This window comes from Triticum aestivum, chromosome 6B (assembly GCF_018294505.1).
Source record: "Triticum aestivum cultivar Chinese Spring chromosome 6B, IWGSC CS RefSeq v2.1, whole genome shotgun sequence".
Classification (NCBI taxonomy): domain Eukaryota; kingdom Viridiplantae; phylum Streptophyta; class Magnoliopsida; order Poales; family Poaceae; genus Triticum; species Triticum aestivum.
The window spans coordinates 315647390-315671816 of NC_057810.1; positions in this window are offsets into that span (position 1 = coordinate 315647390).

Consider the following 24427-nt stretch of genomic DNA (forward strand, 5'->3'; position numbering starts at 1 on the left):
GCACACGGCAACACCAAGTTGCATGTCATCCACACCAACGACAAGCAGCAGATGGCGATCTCCCTCGTGCAGTACGAGCGCCACCTCAGCCTCCAGCGCCACAAGATCGTCAGGATTGATCTCGAGTATGACAACAAGCCTGAAGCGACGCATAAACCCGCCCTTTGCCAGCTCTCCATAGGCAAGAATCACCTGGTGCTACTCTTCCAAATGAGCGCCTCTGAAAGGTGCACCATCTTCGACAACTTCTTCGCCGACCCCAGGTACACCTTTGCAGGCTTCTCCATCGACGGTGACAAAACCAGGCTAGAGTGCATCAAACTAGAGGTCACCAACTTCGTCGACATCCAGAAGGAGTGGAGGGTGCCCGAGGCAACCAAGGCGTTGGACTCCCTTGGAGACGTCTCCGGCATGCTCATCGACGACTACTACAACAACATGAAGAAGAAGATCACCGACAACGAGCACAGGCGCTGGGCCACCCTGCCTCTGTCCATGAGGCATATCGAGTACGCGGCAAAGGGCGCCTACAAAGTGTACGAGATACGAAACCGCATCACCCTCACCAAGGACGGCCTTCGCTGTGCAAAGCTAGAGAAGGAGGAGCCCCCAAGAAGCGCGCCAGGAGCAGCTAGGGATGGGAAGAGCCTAACTGGTGAAGAAGAAGATGGTGCCGGCCAAGAGCCAACAATGCCAGTGTCATTTTAGAATTATCATCAAATTTGCTTTATGTTGTTTGCTTATGTATCATTAATTTGCTTGTGTACTGAACTTAGTTTGCTTGTCATGCAAAATCGCTTGTAATGATGAACTTTGATTATGTTAGATTGCTTTCTATTCAACTTAGTTTGCTGATGATGAAATTGTCGTACAGAATACCTGTGATAATTTGTTTTCTGTTGTCTGCTCATGTATCATTAGATTCGAGCCGTGCACAAAACAAAAATAAGACGCAATGTGCAAACGGGACGCGTCACTACTAGGGAAAACCTTATACATAGAATGTTACCAGTAGCGCTTGTTAAAATGAGGCGCTACTGCTACTTAGCAGTAGCGCGTCTGGCAGAACCGCGCTACTGTTAGCCGCTTAGCAGTAGCGCGGCAGGAACAGAAGGCGCTACTACTATAATTGCCACACCGTTCCCGACGTGCTAGGTATAGTAGTAGCGCCCTTCTACGAACAGCGCTACTACTACGGATTTTAGCAGCAGTGCATTTTCCCTCCCCACGCTACAGTTAAAGCTATTTTCACCTAACCCCCCGCGCGGCCTGATTCCCTCTCCTCTGCTTCCTCCCCCAATTCTCCTCTACTATTCCTCGTCGCCTCCGCCTCGCTGCCGTCTCCCCTGACCCCGCCTCGCCATCGTCTCTCCCGACCCCGCCTCGCTGCCATCTCCCCCGATCCCGCCTCGCTGCCGTCTCCCCCGACCCCACCTCGCCGGCGTCTCCCTCGACCCGCCTCGCCGCCGTCTCCCCCGACCCCGCCTCGCCGCCGTCTCCCTCGACCCCGCCTCGCTGCGCCTCGGTGCGGCCGTCTCCCCCGACCCCATCTCTCTCCCCGCCCTCTGTAAGCACTCTCCCCTTCCGATCCCTCTTCTCTGCTTAGTATGAACCCTAGCTATTTAGTGCTAGTTAGTATGAACCCTAGGCTATTTTTAGTGCTAGTTAGTTAATTACTTAGATGGTAATTAGGGCAGTAGTTCCTAGGTACTAATTAGTTAGTAAGAACTAGGTACTAATTAGGTACTAGAATATTTTTATTTATAGTAAGTTTATTTTTAGTAAGAACTAGTTGAATTAATAGAACTAGTTAGTAAGAACTTGTTTCTATTTTTTAGTTAAAGCATTTTTTCCCGCCTCGACGTGGAGGATGCCTATCCCGCATCCTCGTCGTCGAGTCGGCGGAGGACGACACCTGCTTGACCAGATCGGCCATGTGCGGGACTGGGCTCCGCCAGGGTGGTACTGGGAGGCGCTACCTACTGGGGGCGCAGGTTGGTGAGGAGCCAGCCTGTCGTTGACCCGAACCTTCTTTGGTGGCGGTCGCGTGGGCCAGTGACGATCCAGAGGCTCGAGGACTCCGCGGAGGTGGTGCGTCACCGTGTCAGTGAGGAGGGTGCTCACGTCCGTCCCTACTTGTTTGCGTTGGAGCACAGGCCATTCTCCAATACCTGGCAGGTTCTCCGGGGATCTCACTGGAGCTATGATCCCGTGATGGTTCCTTCTCTGTGGGTGTCCACCGCCCGCGCTGATACCCGTCGTGTGCTTGAGTTTTAGTTGTATTAGTGATGTTATATGTATAAAACTATTCGTGATGTATTAGTGATAATATTCGACGATGTACGGACGCATGAGATGATTTACTTTTGCTTATTGAATGCATGCTAATTTGAGTCCTATAAGATATTTTGAAATGTATATCTTGTGTTGCTCAATATCCAAGTGGCCAGTCATGTTTGCAGGTTACACCTTTGAGTGGCCTACGTTTTGCCGGAGTGTTGATTCATTTCCGTTCCGGCAAATTTCAGGCGTTCGATATGTCCTATTTTAGCAAAGGTCATGCCGGACTTTTCCGTGAATTTTGGCATGACTTGTGCCAGAATATGTAGGAAATATCGAGTCCCGGATTTGTGTCTTGAGTATCTTGGTAGTTGTCTTCGATCAATTTTGAATTAATGTTTTAACTATGAACATAGGAAATGTCTGACGACGAAAAGGATTTTGGAATTTGCAAATACTGCGAAGACGAGCGCGGCCTGTGCGACGGAATCTTCCTAGATGATGATAGGTGCTTCAGCATCAAGCTGGACAAGAACTTCGAAGTGGATACAGTAAGTCACAACGACAAGTCTTTTTTCATAATTAAGCATGACATCTGCTTCATTTGCTTCAACTTATATTTTTTTTACTATTCTACTAGCGTATCCCCTGCCATGCAAGAGTTTTTGTATTGGATAAGATAGGTTTCAGTCATAGTATGGAGGAAAAGAAAGTTTACTTGAAGACCGAGCATGGTTATATTTTCCATGCAAAATTATACAATGCAGACCACTACACCTATTTTGGATGCAAAACATGGCGAGCACTATGCAAGACTTATGCATTTGAGCCTGATATGGTTATCACCTTTGATATTCGTCTGGAAGATGATATTGAAGGTAATACCGACATCTGGGTCGATGTGCAAACGCCTCCAGTTATACCATTATGTAAGTTTCTCAACCATATTTATGTCTTTGATATTGTTTATTCAAAAATAGTTGACAACTAATTTGTATTGTCAGCTTATTTTGGTGCAAGCAAACATGTCCGGCGCTTGGTAGACAGGACCGTATACTGTCCTGGGGCTGAACTCAACTGCGAGGAGCTCAGTCATTATGTTTCATGGCTTGAGGATCTTGATACTATCAAGACAAACTTTCTTCCTGCATTTAGAAATGTTAGTACTGAAAATGTGCGACCAATAGTGTTCGTAATGAACTACGGTCACATCTATTTAGGAAGGATGGTAAGATTTTTACTATTTGTCATCAGTGCATCTTTTCCATACATTATTTTTGAAGCTAAGCTTCATTGCTAAGTATGTTACCGTACGATGTTCTTCAACAGGGACTCCCGATGAATATTGTGCCTTATGGGATCGAGACTAAAGGTACCATGAGTATTATCAGCTTACGGCCAAGATATCCTACAGATTACTTTAGTGCATTCAAGATTAGCGACAGATGCTTAATAGTGCAAGACTGGACCAAATATGTGATGGGGGAGCGCAGAGAAGTACTAGGGGGCAGCAAACAGATGCGCTACCCACTATTAGGAGACAGGTTCATCTGCATGCTCCAGTTTGATCAAGGAGGAGAGTTATACATGTTTTATGTTATTTTACCTAAGAGAGAGCAGCAGGAGTGATTAGCTAGCTACAAATGAGTTTGAGGATGATGATGTGCTACACTATTACTATGATGATAAAATAGCTAGTGTTGGTGGTAATGACTATGATGATTATTATTAGCTAGTGTTAGTGGTGATTAAATAAATATTGTTGGTGGTAATGACTGTGATGATGATTAAATAGCTTGTGCTGGCGGATTAGATTCAAGTGGAGGCAACATGTGCTGCACATCGAAAGTACTACTAGTCCAAACTAGATCAAGTTTGGATTAGTAGTATACTTTTGACATGCACCACATATTGCCTCCACTTGAACCTAATCCACCTTCATTTGACGCACTGTTATGGACATAATGATGTAAACCTCATAACTGGTATTGTACCAATATTTGTACGATGGCGCATCAATACACTAAAAATAAAAAAAATAAAAAAATACTAGTAGAGATGGACAGAAAACACGCTGCAAGTAATTACCTTAGCAGTAGCATGGTACTGAATAAACGCTGCAGCTATTAGTCCTAGCAGTAGCGCGTGCGGGCACGCGTTACTGCTACGCAATAGTTGTAGCGCCTTATTAGTAGCGCGGCATCCCACGCTACTAGTGGACACAAACCCCGCGCTACTGCTAGGGTTTTCCTTAGTAGTGCATGCAGTGCAAATTGTATACGAATGCAGTACAGACTCTGTCGAATGAAGTTTTAACATAACCAACAAAGTAGTGCATGCACCTAAATTTGAAAAAAGAATACATAAGAGCAAAAACACAAAAAGAAAAACGCAAACACGTAAAAACTCAATGCAGTGCAGAAATATATGAATGTGCAGTACAAAACTATAATCAATGCATTACATGTATGATCTAGTAAGCAGTGCACTCCCATACATTGGAAAAAAGATTACATAATAGCAAAAACACGGAAAGAAAAAATGAGAACTGTACATGCAGTACGGAATGCAATACAAAAATAAGTTGGAGTGTGCAAACAGGATGCATGCAGTGCAAATTGTATACTAATGCAGTACAGACTCTATCGAATGAAGTTTTAACATAACCAACAAAGCAGTGCACGAACCTAAATTTGAAAAAAAGAATACATAAGAGCAAAAACACAAAAAGAAAAACGCAAACACGTAAAACTCAATGCAGTGCAGAAATATATGAACATGCAATACAGAACCATAATCAATGCATTACACGTATGATTTACTAAGCAGTGCACTCCCATGCATTGGAAAAAAAGATTACATAATAGAAAAAACACGGAAACAAAAAATGAGAACTGTACATGCAGTACGGAATGCGTGCACATGCAGTACATAACCCTGATCAATGCAGTGCACGCCCCGACATTGAAAAAAAATACCTAAAACAGAAAAATACAAAGAAAAAAATTGACCACCCAGGTGCTACCGGCCCCAGCCAGTCTCGTAATAGGTCTGCGCCCACAGAAGGTGAGTCGTTCTGAGTAACAATGCATGGGGCCGGCCACACATGGGCCCACAGGTTAGAGAGCATAGAGCTGTGAGTGTCATGTATAAGCGCCCAAATAAGTAACAAGAGGAGTTTGACCGATATGCCTCGCGAGTGTTTTAAACAGGTCGGGCGCGCCTTCCGCGGGCGAGGTGGGACTAAACATTAGAGCGCACACACAGCGCACCGGGAACCAGCCATGCTGACAGGCCGACTTGGGCCCAAATGCGTATTCACTACCCGAACACAGGGCCAACAAACAAAAGAGAGGCCACTGAAAATTAAAAAAATCCTACATACCATTCACAAACACAGGCCCAACCACGCGTTCCGCAGTTCGTCGTGATATGATAATGCAGTTCGCTATTTTCAAGTAAGCAGTCATGTTGCTTCTCAAATGCATGCATGTACACTAAATCGGAACCAATCCACCACCTTACACCAACCACAACATTTATTACTTCCATTGCTCAATTGGTTGTATAAAAATGTATCCATTCGCGCTCCAGACTAACACAACTCTTCCCCCCATTCCTCATTTTCTTCAAATCGTAGATCTAGGGTTCATCCCATCCACAGCTCTTCTCTAGAATTCCACTGAACTCGCCATGGACTGTAAGTGCGGGTGTTTGGCAAGGATGGCGCCGGTAGAGGACACATGCGTGTACGCAGAAGGTCTAGAGCTCACCAACACCGAGTGGTGCAGCATTCTCGGGTGCCTAATGATACCCAACAGGGGGTTTCGTGCGCCATTTCTTCATCGCCTCACAACCGCAGATCTGCAGGAAAGTTGGGTATTTTTCCCCTCACAATTTTGGACATAATCTAGCCTGCAAATCCACATCTAAATATATAGTTCAATCAATCTGTTCAGTAGTGTCAACAAAAATACAAAATAGAATTTGTATTGTTGTTCAGATTTGTTAGCTATTAAGACTAGATGCTTCCACCTATCTTTCTTCAGTACCACGCCAGGTATCGACACTAGTTAGATCAGAATCCCAACACAAGAACAAAAAAAGGGTCAGTAGATAAGTGTTGCAGTTATCTTAACATGCTGGTGAAGTACACTATTACTGACATTGTAGTGCAAGCATGTTGCAGTATAATATATATCCTAGTAAAACTAGGGGTCAATTGCATATATAAGTTTGCTCATATATTGCAACTACTTTAGAAAATAGCAGTCATATATATGTAACTATTTAAGTCAACATTAACATATCATACTTAGTATAAAAGAAAAATATTTGCTATTTACTTATAAAATTCTTTTTCCACCCATTCCAATATAAAGAAACTGCCATCCACAATAAAATTTCCTGCTCCGAGTTCAGGGAAGGTTACTTTGGAGACAGAACACAAGAATGGGTATGCAGACATGCAAGCTGACTACCACATTGACTCTGAAGACTGCATCAACATAACTACTGGTTGGAAAGATTTTGTCTCCCAGAATGGCTTTGAAGTCGGAGAAGTGGCGATGGTGTTTTTCTACAAAGAAAAAGACTCCATCAAGTTTACAATATTTGCACTCTAGGCTGTCTAATATGAAGCAACCAATATTTCTAATGCTTTGGTTATGTTGTATGCTTTTAAAATTATGTCCATCAGACAATTTGAACGATGCCTATTTAAAGTATGCAACCTCAACTGCGTCATTTTATCATCCTTTTTAGACAAAGTTGCTGTTGGCAGTAATGCAGCTCTCTCAAACACATAGTGTGGTACTAATAATAAAAAAGCAGCCCTCTGAACAGTAATAAGGAAATGCAAATGGTCGAAACTTTGCAGTTAACATATCATGTTCAAAAACAATTCTCATAGTATGCAGTTTAAACAAATTCTTATAATAACTATTCAGCTAACAAAAGCGTATAATGGACCATCCATTCTAATAGCAGAATAGAACATTAACAACACTGCTAATGTAGTACGGAAATGCATATTATGTAGTCATCTAGAACACAGAATACAGTTTAAGAAAAGGAGAAATCTCATAAGCAGCCATAACCACTGTAATGCAGCTACAACGAAGTACACTACCAACGAAAATTTAGTGCACTACAACATATGCCATGACTACAACAAATAAAATTAAAGCAGTAAAACTACAGACATGTGATATACTAATAGAGGTGTCAATTTCACTCGCAATTCCATAACTCGCCTAAAAATTGTACAGCCACTAAACTATCAAAAAATACCCCCACAAAAATTTACATGGAAGACACAGCGACGGGACGAACAACATCGGCTTTCATTTCAAAAATGCGATTCAAAAAATGTCAAGTATACCCGCAATACAATGAATTCAAACCTATAGCAATAGTAATTACAGTATTCAAACACGCATGGACGAGCAAAATAAAAAAAATTGACAAGAACAGAGGAGCGGACGAAGCTCACCCGCCGCAACAATCAAAATAACAAGAATTGAAAACTAACTCCTAAAAATTAACAAATTATAGAGTGAACGGACCGATTAAAGCGAACACAACCAAAGAATTCCTAATAAAAAATAACATCCAAGCACAAAAAAATCGCATCTGACGCGAACAAGAATGAACAGAGAAAGCTCATCCGCCAAATCCCTCGATTTGCAAGCACTCTAGTAGATTTTCCTGTAAATTAGAAAGAACAAAGCTAAACTGACATGCAGACACAAACTAAATCATCCCGCAACACCCGATTCCACACAGAAAATGCGGGCGGAACACCAAAAAATGAAGCAGTTCTCCCGTGAAGCATTGCAGTGCCCAACGTAAAGAAGATGCAGTTCACTTCTATTGAGCGTGCAGTGCGGAAGTGTTATCAGAATAGTTATTCTGCTAATATTAGCAGAATAGACCGGCTGTATATATATATATAATATATAATATATATATGGGGGACTAACCTATTAGCCTAATGCCTAGTGTCAGTTGTTGCTTTTTGCTTATTTTTGTCTTTTCAGAATATCAATATCAAACAGAGTTGAAATGGTGAAAAAACTTTGGACTAATTTTTTCTGGACCAGAAGGGACCCTCGAAGGTTTGGGAGAAGACCAGACGAGCCAGGAGGGAGCGACGAGCTCAGGGGGCGTGCCTCCTAGGCTTGTGGGCCCCTCATGGCACATCCTGGCCTAATTCCACCTCAATAAGTTCCATAATATTCCCAATATATCAAAGAGCCACCTGAAATACTTTTTTCGCCGCCGCAAGTTTCTGTTCTTCCGTGATCCCATTTAGAGACCTTTTTTGGCACCTTGTTGGAGGGGCAATCGATCATGGAGGGCTTCTACATCAACCTTGTTGCCCTTGCGATGAAGCGTGAGTAGTTCACCATAGACCTATGGGTCCATAGCTAGTAACTAGATGGCTTGTTTTTCTCATTGATCTTCAATACAATGTTCTCCTCAATGTTCTTGGAGTTCTATTCGATGTAATCTTCTTTTGCAGTGTGTTTGTTGAGATCCCATGAATTGTGGGTTTATGATCAGATTATTCATGAATATTAATTGAGTCTTCTCTGAATTCTTTTATGCATGATTATTATAGCATTGTATTTCTCTTTCATATATCTGTTTAGTTAGCTAACTAGATTGATTTTTCTTGGAATAGGAGAGGTGATTTGTGATGGGTTCAATCTTGCGGTGCTCAATCCCAGTGACTGAAAGGGACATGACACATATTTGTATTGTTGCCATTAAGGATAAAAGGATGGGTTTATTTGTCTACATCATGTCATCTTGCTTAAGGCGTTACTTTATTTTCATTAACTTAATACCCTAGATGCATGCTGGATAGCGGTCGATGGGTGGAGTAATAGTAGTAAATGCAGGCAGGAGTCGGTCTACTTGTCTTAGACGTGATGCCTATATACATGATCATTGCCATGAATATCATCGTAACTATGCGCTTTTCTATCAATTGCCCAACAGTAATTTCTTCACCCACTGTACTTTATGTGCTTGAGAGAAAAGCCTCTAGTAATTTACTTTATCCATCCATCCCCTTGGCGGTCTACTTTGATCATATATAAAATCCAAAAATATATTGCTACAATTTTATTACCATTATTTTGTTTTGCAATTTACTTTATCCATCTACCACTATGAGATTTGATCCTTGCAAATAAACGCCGAGGGGATTGACTACCTCCTTGTTTGCGTTGGGTGCAAGTATTTGCTTTTATATGTACAGGTGCTGCTAACGAGGTTCTGTGTGGTTCTCCTACTGGATTGATAACCTTGTTCTTAACTGAGGGAAATACTTATCTCTATTGCGTTGCTTCATCCTCTCCTCTTCGAGGAAATCCCAATGCAGCTCACAAGTAGCATTATTATGGCTTTGTATTCCTCTCCGATCTCCCTGTTTGGTTTGGCCAACCAGATTGATTTGTCTTCAACGGGAGAGGTGCTTTGTAGTGGGTTCAATCTTGTGGTGTCCTCACCCAGTGATAGCAAGGGTAGCGAGGCGTGTGTTGTATTGTTGCCACTAAGGGTAAAATGATGGGGTTTAATCATATTGCTTGGTTTTATTCTATCTACATTGTGTCATCTTTCTTAAAGTGTTACTTTGTTTGTCATGAACTTAATACCCTAGATGCAGGCAGGAGTCGGCCGATGGGTGGAGTAATAGTAGTAGATGCAGGTAGGAGTCAGTGTACTTGTCATGGACGTAATGCCTATATACATGATCATTCACATGAACAACATCATAACTATGTGATTTTCTATCAACTGCCCAATTATAATTTGTCTACCCACCATATGCTATTATTATGAGAGAGATGCCTCTACTGAAAACTATGGCCCTGGGGTCTATTTCAATCATATTTAAAAAACCAAAAATACCTTGCTGCAATTCTGTTACTTTTATATTACTTTGCAATTTATCTATCTACCACTATAAGATTTAATCCTTTCAATTAACGAGTACAACGGGATTGACAACCCTCTTGCCCGTGTTGGGTGCAAGTATTTGCTCTTGTGTGTGCACTGTTCACTAGGCATTTGCGTGGTTCTCCTATTGGTTCAATAACATTGGTTCTCATTGAGGGAAATACTATCCGTTACTACATTGCTTCACCCTTCCTCTTCGGGGAAAATCCCAACATAGTTCACAAGTAGTAGAAAGAATTTCTAGCACCAGTGCCAGGGAGACATCATCAAATTCCTACAAGTTCCTTCATACACATTATTACATTATCATTTACTTGCCTACTTTTTATTTTCTTTTATTTGCCTTCTGTTTTTCATCTCCCTCCACTTCTCTATAAAAAATCAGAAACACAAAAATGTTTTATTTTGCTTGTTTGCTATCTTGCTTGCTTTGCCACTATGTCTCAAGAAAATAATAATCTTTGTGACTTCTCGAATACTAATAACAATGATTTTATTAGTACATCAATTGCTCCTCCCACCACTTGTGTGGAGTCTTATGATATTAATGTTGCATTCCTAAATCTTATTATGAAAGAACAATTTGCTGGGAATCCTGATCAAGATGTTGCATCGCATCTTAGTATCTTCTATGTGATATGCAAAAGAGAAAAAGATGTGGATAATGATATTATTAAGTTAAAATTATTTCCCTTCTCCTTAAGGGACAAAGTATTAATTCATGGGATAAATGTAAGGATGGTTTTATGGCTAAGTACTTTCCTCATGCCAAGATTATATCTCTTAGAAATCAAATCATGAAATTTAAGCAACTTGAGTAAGAACATGTTGCACAATCTTGGGAGAGAATGAAATTAATGATTGAAAATTGTCCCACTCATGGACTAAGCTTATGTATGGTAATACAAAAAAATTATGCAAGACTAAACTTTGTGTCGAGAAATCTTCTAGACTCTGTTGCATGTGGTACCATTATGGGGATTACTTTAGGAGAGGCCACGAAGCTTTTCGATAATAAAATGATAAACTATTCTCAATGGCACACTGAACAAGCTCCAAGTGGTAAGAAGGTAAACCCTGTCAAAGAAGTCCCTACTTTGAGTGATAAAATGGATGCTCTTATAAATATGCTTACTAGTAAAAATGCTCATGTTGATCCAAATTATGTTCCATTATCTACTTTGATTGAGCAAAATAATGATGCTATTGAAGTGAATTTTATCGCTAGACATAATTTCAACAGCAATACTTATAGAGGGAACTTCCATCCTAGACTGTATTCCAATAATCCCTCAAATAGTTATGGTAATTCATATAATGATAATAATAATAATAATGATGATCATGATGATAATAATAATAATAATAATAATAATAATAATAATAATAATAATAATAATAGGATACCTACTGAACTTGAAAACAACATTAAAGAATTCATTAGTTCTCAAAAGATTTTCAATGCTATGGTAGAAGAAAAACTACATGAAGTTGACGGTATGGCTAGAAACATGGATATAATTGTTCATGATGTGTATACTCTCAAAATTTAGAAAATCCACCTAAGCATGATAATTTTGAGTGTCTAAAGTCTATCCAAGTCACCATGAATGAAAGTAGAGAAAGAATCGCTAGGATAAGAGCTAGGTGTGAATTCCTAGAAAAAGCGCTCGCACCAAGTTTCTATCATAATCATGATGAAGATATTAAAATGATTGGTGTAACACCTATTGAAACTTGTTTAGTAATAAAAAGCTGATGAAAAGGGGACTGGATATGAGTCAAATTTATCTAGAAGGCCTCCCAATTGTTCGGAGGGTGATTATCTTAATGATAAAAACAACAAAAGTGCGTTTGAAGAGGTCAAAACTTTAGATAGTGATGTGTCCACTTCTTTGGACTACAAGGATTACCAAATGCTTACAAAAAAAATAAAGCCTTTACCAAACATATTGTTGAAGCAATGATTAAAATCTCATGAAGAAAAGCTAGAATTGGAAGTATCTATACCAAGGAAATTACATGATGAATTGAACCTACTATTAAAGTTAATATTAAAGATTATGAATGTAATGCTATGTGTGATCTAGGTGCTAGCCTCTCTACTATACCAAAATATTTATGTGACGTGCTAGGTCTCACAGATATTGATTGCATTTAGTGGATTAAACAATTAAGAAACCATAGGGTAGGATTAATGATGTTCCCATAATTGCTAATAGAAATTATGTGCCTCTGGATTTTATTGTGCTAGATATTGAATGTGATTTGTCTTGTCCTATAATACATGATAGAGCTTTCCTACGAACCATAGGTGCAATTATTGACATGAAAGAAGGAAATATAAGGTTTCAATTTCCATTGAGTAAAGGGATGGAACACTTCCCAAGAAGGGAATTAAACCACCATATGAATCTATTATTGGAGCCACCTCTGGTATTACTTTGAAAGATGATAATACTTGAAACGTGCATTATGCCTAGCTAGGGGCATAAAACAATAGCGCTTGTTGGGAGATAACCTCATAGTTATCTTAGATATTTTTTTTATTTCTTCTTTTTTCTGATGACATGGTTATTGCTACTATAATGATTGTGTTTAGTGTTTGTGCCAAGTAAAGCCTTTGGGATGATTTGGATGATAGTTGAATTGATTCTGTGCAAAAATAGAAACTCTTGCGCCAAGTGCTGGAATTTACATTTATTACTGGAATGTGATAAATTCTGAATTTCTTACCCAATTGTTAATATACAGATTCTTTTAGATGTCCAAATTTTTGAGATTTTTTGGGGTTACAAAAGAATAGATTTTGTTTAGACCATTACAGAATGTTCTATTTTAGATAGATGTCGCGGGAAACCACGGCCACCTATGTGACCAAGGGGTCCCTTGCTGGTTTGGCAGGGGGGATGTCTCTTTGCGCAAAGAGCAAAGGAGTGTGGGGCAGCATGGCAGGGATCACACGAGCAATTTTACCCAGGTTCGGCCGCCGCGAGGCATAAAACCCTACATCTACTTTGGTGGACTAATGGTGGAAGAATGGTGGTGGAGCATAGTACGCTTGCCCGGCAGGGGCGACAGCGGCTACGCGCGTATGGGTGTCTAACTTTCCAGCCTCGCGAACCCTTTCTACGATTGCCATGGGCCTCCGTTTATAGGTTAAGGGGTCACCACAATGGCAAATCAGTCATTATGCACTGATAAGATAGCAAACAGTGCTATCATACCGAACTCCGTAGGCTGACAAACCGCATTAACTGTGCCGCTCAACATCACATCGTCGCTTGCCCGGCAAGCCTTGCTGGGCTTGTTTTGCCAGCTCCACGCCTGCTTGTTCAACACGTCGCGGGACGGGTGTCATCTGTAGGTTTTCCTATAGAAAGAGGCTGCCATGTGGCGAATGGCTGCCACTTAATCACTTTGTGTCTTGAAACCGCACTGATCCACGACGTGGGTCATGGGGGAGTGGGTGATGAGGTGTTTCTTGCCTCCGTGAGTCCCGGCAGGCCCTACCGGGATGTCTTGGTTTCCGGGGGTGGCTCTGCCCTTGCCAAGCCCGTTTGCCCAGCAAGGGAGGCTTTTCTCCTGGTGGTACTTTGCTTCTCTAGCTTGATCTTGGTCCTCTTGTTCTGTATGTTGGTCCTTCAAAGATCTTGGTCTCTTGTGCTCTGGCATAGCCTGATGCCATAATCTTGTTTTTGTGCCTATGCACAGTCAGACCAACATACCTAGGGTCTGTTGCACCCACAGAAGTCCCCAGGCCGAGCGTCGTTGGGGTAGGCCCTAATAAGTACACAGTCAGGGGCACTGAAGAGGTGGCCCTTTGGTGACTTTTTTGTTTCTTCATTTATCTTGAGTCTGGGCCAGTTTCTGGTTTTCCCGCGCGTCGTGTAAAGCCAATAGTGGTGGGGCCGCCCTTGTAATGCCTCGTGAATGACTTTAAAGCACGGGGTAGAAACTGCCAATTAACTCTTCTCACCACGCCCTTATCCTTAGCCACGTATGTTGCATGCATCGCGCGGGGTAGGTAATGGAGGCGCGTGGCGCGGGAGAGCATTATGGTGAGGGCCCGGTCTTCTTGAATTGGTGGAGGAGGACGGTGATTTACCCGTCGTGGAATTGTCCCCAGCCCCCTGCTCACCTATAAAAGGAGGAGCGGGGGAGGAGGGGAGGCATTCATCTATATCCCTTTCCTCCTTCGTCATGAGAATGCTGGAATGGAGAGCCCAGGGCCGGGCCCCGGGCTTGGGCTTGGAGCTGATGATGCTGAATGATGGTGTTGGCGCTCGGGGAGTGGGTCTGGTCCAAGTCCAAGGTGAGGGGCTTGGGATCATTATAAATCCCAGTACCGCCCCTCTCCTTGGAACTGGGGTTGATGTTGATGAAGAGAGCGCCTTCGTGCCCTCCATGGTGGGGTGTTACGCGCTTTAGGCCCCCTGGTCGTCTTGATCGCTCGTCGTCTCTCTGGAGGAGGTGCTGGGCTGGAGTCCTTGCGCTTTCCTGGAGAGGTGTTGATGAAGATGAAGCCAGGGAAGATGGAGAAGGCGGGAGGCAGGCTGTCAGGTCGGAGTATGATTGCATCGACGCAGTTGTCTCGTCCTAGCGACCTGCCACCTCGTCTTTCCACTGTTCCCATCCTCTCTGGCACCGTCATCACTGGCCTCCTGGTCGCCGGGGAGGGGGGCGCTCTCTTAGTGCCTTCGCCTCCTCCAGTAGTCTTCCAACTGAGCTTTGGTGGATGCCTCCACTGTCGCTCGATCTGGGGCTTCTTGCGGGTCCTGGTGGTGGTGACCAAGGGCACCGCCGAGCTGCTCCATCCGCCCTCCTCCTTCGCAGCCTCACCACTCCTGATCTTGTCATGCCCTACGCCCGGCAGGCCATGATGGGATCGGGATGGACTCCCGTTTGGGCGCTGCTCCTGCCCCCTTCTATTCCCACCGCGCTACGTGGGGGAGAAGGAACAGGGAGAGGAGTTTACAGAGCACTTATCTTTTTTCAATCTTAAATCTGCAGGCATTTGCCAAATTTTATTTCAAGTAATGTAATCTCTCGAGTCCATGTATGTGTTATGTAAGGCCTATACTTGTATAATTAGCATATTAATGAAAACGATGAGCCTTGCCGGGAACTCGTGCATGTGTATGTCCATGCAGAGGTGGGATGCCTCTTTAGTTATATAAACGAGTCTTTTTCGGCAGGCTATCCTATAGGTACCATTTTTCTATTTTGTTGTCGGGGACCGGAGTCTGCCGAGCAAAAAATAAAGGGACCGGCCCTCCCGCCAACCCTTTCTCAGCAAAGGCCACTGCGACCACCTAGGCTGAAGCAGCGTTCAAGCCAAAAAGTGGGAGCACCTAAGCTTCTAAGAGTATAGAACACCTATGGACAAGAGGTAGAACTTATCTGTTTGGCTTGTCGGGGATCGCAGTGATGGTCCATCTTCTCATCTCCTTCTGGAGCCAAGTTCTCGGCAGCAACCTGCATCTTTATGTAGATGAGAATGATGCAGGATGTGATCCTATCTATATGCATATGCAAATGCTCATGAAATACTTATGAAAATGCTCATGAAATGCTTATACAAATGCTCTTGGAATGCTCATGCATGCATGCAAGTTGGTTGCCCCCCCCCAGCGCTTCCTTTATTTCTCTGCTGCACAAGGTCATCGCCCTGGCTTTGTACAAGGGGATACATGCAGCTGAGGCAAGGCCTATACAAATGGGTGGCTGTCGGGTAGGGCCCGACAGTCGCGCCTTATAGGTAGAACTTGCGGAGATGCTCAATATTCCATGAGTTTTGCAATTGAATGTCATCTCCGGTCTACAAATGGATTGTGTCGGGTCTGGTGACTCGTACTACCTGGTAAGGGACTTCCACTTAGGCATCAAGTTGCTTGTAGCCTTGGCCAACTAAACGCACCTAAGGACAAGGTCACCTTCCTCAAAACACCGGGCATGAACCCTGCGGGTATGATAGCGACGCGGGGCTTGCTGATGAGCGTGCAGCACACGTAGCAGCCCAGAGACGGTTCTCCTCGAGTAGCATAGTGTCGTCACGCGAGTGCTGATCTTATGCTACTTCATCGTAGGCAAGCCCTCGAGGTGACCTATAAATGAGTTCCGTGGGGATAACTGCCTCTGCCCCATAGATCAGGGAAAAGGGAGTCTGCCCGGTAGCTCGATTTGGTGTCATTCTGAGGGACCAAAGGACTACCGGCAGCTCATCGATCCACCGCCTCCCGTGCTTCCGCAGTGTATCAAAGGTTCTTGTTTTGAGGCCCCGCGACACTTCAGCATTCGCCCTCTCAACTTGCCCATTGCTTCTGGGATGTGTGACAGAGGCAAATGAGACCTTGCTTCAGAGGGTGCGAACATATTGCATGAAGGCACGGCTCGTGAACTAGGTGCCATTGTAGGTAATGATCCTTGCCGGAACTCCGAAACGACACACCAGTTCTTTTAAGAACTTGATAGCTTACTGAGCAGTCACCTTTCTCACGGGAGTCACTTCCAGCCACTTTGTAAACTTGTCGAAGGAAACGAACAAGAATTCAAAGCCCCTGACTGCTCGGGGGAAAGGGCCGAGGATATTGAGCCCCCAGACCAGAAATGGCCATGATAAAGGGATTGTCTGAAGAGCTTGGGCGGGCAGGTGGATGTTCTTGGAATGGAACTGGCAGGCTTCACATTTCGTGACTAGCTCGACTGCATCTTGGAGGGCTGTGGGCCAATAGAATCCTTGACAGCATGCTTTCCCAACTAATGCCCTTGATCCAATGTGGGAGTCGCACATGCCTCTATGTATCTCAGCCAGCAGTTCCTTTCCTTCTTCCCAGTAGATGCACTTCAATTTCACACCATTGGGCCTCCTTCTGTATAGAGTGTCATCGATAAACTGGTACGTACTGGCCCTCCGGGCTACTCTTTCAGCCTCATCTTGGTCATTGGGGAATTCTCCGGTTTGGAGAAAGTGGACTATGTGCCTTTCCCAAGTTGGATCCTAGGGCTTGGCAACAAGGACTAGCGGCACCTCCTCAACTGCGGGGGCACACTCCTCGTCTGCAGGGACCATGATCCCGGCAGGAGGGTGCGGGCCGGAAAGTTGTGAGTTTCCGACAGGGTCCCTGCCAGGAGCACGAGGCTCTACCGGGAGAGGCTTACCAGAGTCCATCTTTCTCCTCTTATGGGCCATTGTTGCTGGGGATGCAGAGGGCTGAGTAAGATAGAGAACAAAAGTTTCTGATTCCACATGAAGCTTTTGCACAGCACACTTTGACAGATGATCAGATATGCTGTTTTTCGCACGGGGTACGTGCTCTATTTGCAATCTGTCAAAGCGCTCATCCAATCTTCTCACTTCCTCAACGTATGCCTCCATTAATGGACTTTGATAATCCTTGTTGACTTGTCTCACCACAAGCTACAAATCTCCTGAATAATCAGCTTCTTGATTCCCACTCTGTGGCAATCCTGAGCCCGGCAAGGACCCGTCATACTCTGTTGTATTCTTGGTTGCCTCTTCCCGGGCAAAATGTACCTGGACGATGTACTTCAAGTGCTCCCCTGAGGGAGCGACAAGAAGCACGCCAACCCCTGCACCTTGTAGGGAAAAGGCACCATCAAAATACATAATCCATTCTTGGGGCGCCTCCTTGCCGGGGATAGCTCTCTCTATCACTTCCTCATCAGGGGTCAGCATCCATTCTGCAATAAAACTCTGCCAACGCCTGCTCTGAATTGTTGATGTGCTCTCAAACTTCAGACCAAAACTGGAAAACTCCAAAGCCCACTCCACTATTCTGCCAATAGCCTCAGGGTTTCAAAATATCCTTTGCAACGGGAAGCGAGTGACAACCGTAATCTCATGGGCTTGGAAGTAGTGGTGCAGTTTCCTTGAGGCCATCCAAAGATCAATTTTTGCACGCCAGAGTACCCCGATCGATCCCCCTGTAACAAGGAACTGACGAAGTACACTGGGCACTGCACCACTTTCTTCCTTGTTGTGTCCTTGGGGCTGCCGTCGCTGTCGTGCTCACTTCTATCCTCATCCTTATCTGACTCTACCAGTCCTTGCTCACTCTCTGCCTCGTTCACTTCCTGCTGCGCCACCAAGGCCGCACTAACCACTTGGTTGGTTGCCGCTAAGTATAGCAGCAATGCCACCCGTGGTTTGGGAGCGACCAAGGTAGATACGTAGGCCTTCAACTCTTGCAGGGCTGCATCTGCTTCTGGGGTCCACTTCATGGGTCCTGCCTTCTTCAAGATTTTGAAGAACGGCAGGGCGCGCTTGGAAGATTTGGAAATGAATCTTCTTAGCGCGGCAACGCACCCTGTCAGACGCCTCACATCCTTAACTGTCATTGGCTCTTGGATCTGCTCGATAGCTTTGATCTTGTTGGGATTGGCTTTGATCCCCTGATGGGATACAAAGAACCCAAGTATCTTGCCGGAGGGAACGCCAAACACACACTTCTCTGGGTTGAGCTTCAAGTTGATCTTGCATAGATTTGCAAACGTCTCCTCAAAATCCTGGATAAGAGTTGTTCTGTCCTTGGTTTTGACCACAATTTCATCCATAAAAGCTTCAATGTTTCTGCGCAGTTGTGGATCGAAGCCAATCTGGACTGCCCTAGCAAAAGTAGACCGGGCATTCTTTAATCCGAATGGTATGCGGATAAAACAGTACGTACCACTTGGGGTGATGAACGAGCTCTTCTCTTTGTATTCCTTGGACATAAAGATCTGGTGATATCCAGAATATGCATCCAGGAAGGAAACCAAATCACAGCCTGAAGTGGAATCCACAATCTGATCGATGCGCGGCAAGGGAAATGGGTCCTTCGGGCAAGCCTTGTTGAGATCTGTGAAATCTATGCAAAGCCTCCATTTCCCGTTAGCCTTCCAGACTACCACTAGATTTGCTAGCCAAGTGGGATGTAGCACTCCTCTGACCAAACCAGCTGCCTCAAGCTTCTTGATCTCCTCTGCAATAAATTCTTGCCTCCCCAAGGCCTGCTTCCGGACTTTCTGCTTTACAGGTCTGGCCTATGGGCAGACAGCAAGGTGGTGCTCGATTACCTCCCTGGGAACACCAGGGATATCAGATGGTTGCTAGGCAAACACATCGATATTTGCCTGCAGGAAGGCAACGAGCGTGCTTTCCTATTTGTCATCGAGGATGGCACTGATGGTGAAGGTACCATCAACACCAGCCAGCCCTGTTGGGACCTTCTTCACCTGTGGAGCAGCAACCTTGGTCCCTTTGTTGTTGGAACTCTCTGGAAAATCATCAACAGGCGCAGCACACTCCGAAGAGGTACGCTTCCCAGATTCTTTGCCAGCGTCCTTGCTATCCTTCTTCTTTCCTCTGCTTTCCTTGGCGGGAACTGTTGCTGTCACTGCCTGTGCCGCGACCGCGTCCCGGTACATCGTGTCCACACAAATGATTGTGTCCTTCTCATCCGATGGAATGGAGATGATTCCCAGTAGCTCAGGCATCTTCAAGGTATTGTAGGCATAGTGGGATGCCACCATGAATTTGGCCAGGGCTGGTCGTCCCAGGATCCTATTGTACGGCAAGGGGAGGTCGACCACATCAAACACAACCTTTTTCTGTCTGATAGTTCAACTCCCCTCCAAATGTCACAGGCAACATGATCTTTCCCTTAGGATGGCTCCTGCCGGGATTAACTCCTTGAAACGTTCCGGAGACCTCTAACTCCTCTTCTGCTATCTGAAGCCTGCTAATAACCTTTGGGGAAATCAGATTCAACCTGGCCCCACTGTCCACCAATATCTTAGTGACTTTGAGGTTGTGAATTGTTGGAGACACCAAGTAAGGCAAACATCCTACCGCAGTGGTACGGTCAGGATGATCCTCTTTGTCAAAGATGATGGGCGTGCATAACCATTTAAGTGGTTTCCGGGCCTCTGGTGCTGGTTCCATGGCATTAACCTCACGCGCCCAACATTTGAGTTGGCGGTGAGAAGTGTGCAAGGATGCACCCCCATCAATGCATAGGGCATCAGTGGCCTTCTGAAACTCTTGCTCACTGGTTTCCTCTTCATCCCCTCCATCACTCTCATCATCACAAGCTTCCTTCTCTTGATCTCTAGCGGGTTTTCCATTGTTCCGAAAAGGTTTGCCGGGGCGATTTGCTTCACCACCTTGACCCTTACCACCATCAACATTCTGACCCTTTTCCTTGTCACGCTTCTCGTACTTAGCTCTTTGCCTCTTGACAAGCTGCTAAACCTGATAACACTCTTGAAGGTCATGGCCCTTGGTCCGATGGATCTTGCAATACGTCCCATCGCCCTTCCCGACCTTCTCGGCAGCCGTAGCTTCCCGGCAGTCAGCGCACACTGCAGCTTCCTTCTTGGGACTTTAGCCTTGGCCGTCTTGCCCGTAATAGGTGTCCCCGACCCTTCAACAGTCATCACCGCCTTATCCTTGCGCCTCTTATTGTGCTTCTTGCTCTTCTTCTGGCTGGTGGATTCATCATCATCTTCTGAACCAATATTGATGCAATCCTCCTCTCCGAGTAAGTTCCTTCCTTCCTCCATCCGAGCACAATTATCCACTAGGGTGTAAAGCTCCTTAACAGTCTTGGGCAACCGCACATTCATCTTGGAACGAATCTTGTGGTTGCACACATTAGACTGGAAGGCGGCTATTACAGCTACCGGATAGATGTTTGGGATGTTCCTGTGGACTTTGCTGAACCTGTGCAAATACTTCCGGAGTGTTTCTCCTTCTGACTATTGGAGAACTTGCAAATCGCTGGGTCGGCCTGGTTCTTGATGGCCGCCAATGAAGGAGAAAATGAACTCATGGCAAAGGTCAGCCCATGTCGAAATGGAGTTCTCCAGCAGATGCATCAACCAAGACCTCACATTGGACTTAAGAGCCAAAGGAAAGTAGTTGGCGAATACCTTCTCATCTCTTCCCCAGCAGCTTGGATGGCAATGGTATAGATGCTCAGAAACTCTGTCGGGTTGAGCCTCCCATCATACTTCTCAGGTATCTCTGGCTTGAATGTGCGGACGGACGGCCAACGGACTTGTCGCAGCTCACAAGTAAAGGCAGGGCAACCAACCTTGAAAGGTAGGCACCCGCCAATATCGAGCGCATGCTCGTCGACGTCAGGACCATAGCACCCATTGGTCCAGCGGCGGTCGTCGCGGCGCTGCTCAGCGACAACTCGCGCATCTTCCCTCCGCCTGTCCTCTGGCGATTGCCGTCGATCTGGACGCGCTCGAGGGTTAGAAGAGGCCACCGAGATGTCATCAGGTTCTTGATGCTGTCGAGCTCGCATTGGTTGCCATGGAGGGGACTGCACCATGGGGGTGTCCCCTTCCGTACGACTAGCAGCACGAGCCGTTGCTGTCGCTTGGGGAGGCAGTGGTCGGCCGACTCGCTATGAGCCCCTGGCCTCGGCGAAAACGAGCAGGCCCTGGATGGTGGCACGCCACTCGTCCATCTGCTCAGCTGCCAGCGGGAACCTGAGTAACAGTTGAGCCCGCGCCATGGCCTCCGTAGTTGTGCTCGGCATGGGTGATGACGACGCGGATCGTACCGCCGCTCGGCTTCTAAGGTACCAGCTGTGACAGTACAGTGCCCCCGCTGTGGCGGGGCGGCCACCTGGATGGCGTGGTGGCGCGGTGAAGGCGCTTGAGGGCCAACGGCTCCGTTGGGCGTAGCAGCTTGGTCGACTCGCCCTGGGGAAGGCGCACGCACAGCAGTCGCTCCCGTAATGGGGGCGGGCAGATGATACGTCTCCAACGTATCTATAATTTTTGATTGGTCCATGCTATTATATTACCCCTTTTGGATGTTTATGGGATTTATTTTACACATTTATATCATTTTTGGTTCTAACCTACTAACCGGAGGCCAGCCCGTATTGTTGTTTTTTTTTGCCTATTTCAGTATTTCAAAGAAAAGGAATATCAAACGGAGTCCAAACGGAATGAAACCTTCAGGAGCATGATTTTTGGAACGAACGTGATCCATAGGACTTGGAGTGCAAGTCAAGAAGCTGCCGAGGCTCCCACGAGATAGGAGGCCCCCCCCCTATAGGGCGCGCCCCCTGTCTCGTGGGCCCCTCGGGCGTCCACCGACGTACTTCTTCCTCCTATATAAGCCTACGTACCCCGAAAACATCCAGGGAGCCACCAAAACACAATTTCCACCGCCGCAAGCTTCTGTATCCTCGAGATCCCATCTTGGAGCCTTCGTCGGTGTTCTGCCGGAGGGGGAATCGACCATGGAGGGCTTCTACATCAACACCATAGCCCCTCCAATGAGTTGTGAGTAGTTTACCACAGACCTACGGGTCCATATTTATTAGCTAGATGGCTTCTTCTCTCTTTTTGGATCTCAATACAATGTTCTCCCCCTCTCTTGTGGAGATCTATTCGATGTAAACTCTTTTTGCGGTGTGTTTGTTGAGATCTGATGAATTGTGGGTTTATGACCAAGTTTATCTATGAATAATATTTGAATCTTCTCTGAATTCTTTTATGTATGATTGAGTTATCTTTGCAAGTCTCTTCGAATTATCAGTTTGGTTTGGCCTACTAGATTGATCTTTCTTGCCATGGGAGAAGTGCTTAGCTTTGGGTTCAATCTTGCGGTGTCCTTACCAAGTGACAGAAAGGGTTGCAAGGCACGTATTGTATTGTTGCCATCGAGGATAACAAGATGGGGTTTATATCATATTGCTTGAGTTTATCCCTCTACATCATGTCATCTTGCTTAAGCCGTTACTCTGTTCTTATGAACTTAATACTCTAGATGCAGGAAGGAGTCGGTCGATGTGTGGAGTAATAGTAGTAGATGGAGGCAGGAGTCAGTCTACTTGTTGCGGACGTGATGCCTATGTACATGATCATGCCTAGATAATCTCATAATTATTCGCTTTTCTATCAATTGCTCGACAGTAATTTGTTCACCCACCGTAATACTTATGCTATCTTGAGAGAAGCCACTAGTGAAACCTATGGCCCCGGGTCTATCTCTTATCATATTTGCTTCCAACCTACTTTTATTTGCATCTTTACTTTTTGCATCTATATTATAAAAATACCAAAAATATAGTTATCTTATCTTATTATCTTTATTAGATCTCATTTTCGCAAGTGGCCGTGAAGGGATTGACAACCCCTTTATTGCGTTGGTTGCGAGTTCTCTGTTTGTTTGTGTAGGTGCGTGGGACTTTTGAGGAGCCTCCTACTGGATTGATACCTTGATTCTCAAAAACTGAGGGAAATACTTATGCTACTATTGGTGCATCACCCTTTCCTCTTCAAGGAAAACCAACGCAAGCTCAAGACGTAGCAAGAAGGATTTCTGGCACCATTGCCGGGGAGGTCTTCGCTCAAGTCAAGACATACCAAGTACCCATCACAAACCCATCTCCCTCGAATTTACATTGTTTTCCATTTGCCTCTCATTTTCTTCTCCCTCACTTCACCCTTGCCGTTTTATTCGCCCTCTCTTTCCCAATCTCCTCCTCTCTCTTTTTGCTGGCCCTTTCGTCTGCTCGTTTGGTTGGAATAGATGCTTATTCATTACTAAACAGAGAACCTAATATCTATGGATCCTCATCTGCTTGCTAATCTTTTTAAGAGATCCAATTATGATGAACCAAGTGCTAGTGAGTTTTGTGCACTAGATTATCTTTATGAAGTTTTGCTTGAAATTCGTGAATCTGAAAATTGTGATGAAGAACTTTATGAAGTGATTCACGATAGATCTTTGAATAAAATGCATGATTGCAATACTATAAATTCTCTTGACGTCAATTGTGCTAATAATATGCAAAACCGTAAGCTTGGGGATGCTAGTTTTGCTATGTCTACTACTTGTTGCAATGATCATCATTGGAGTGATTCTTCTTATGATCTTGAAAATTTATTTAAGCCCCATGATGAATATGAGATTGATAATAGTGTTGGAAATAATATTGAAACTGGGTTTGGAAGAGTGTCAACTTTAGATCCCACATATTTGGAGAATGTTCAATCTTATGGTATTTTTGACAAAACTGGGTTTGGAGAGGTCATGACTTTAGTTAATGTTAATCCCACTGTTTTGGAAGAGTGTCAACTTCACATGCATGTGGATCAGGTTGGAAATATTTTATGTGATAGTTATTTTGTTGAATTTGCT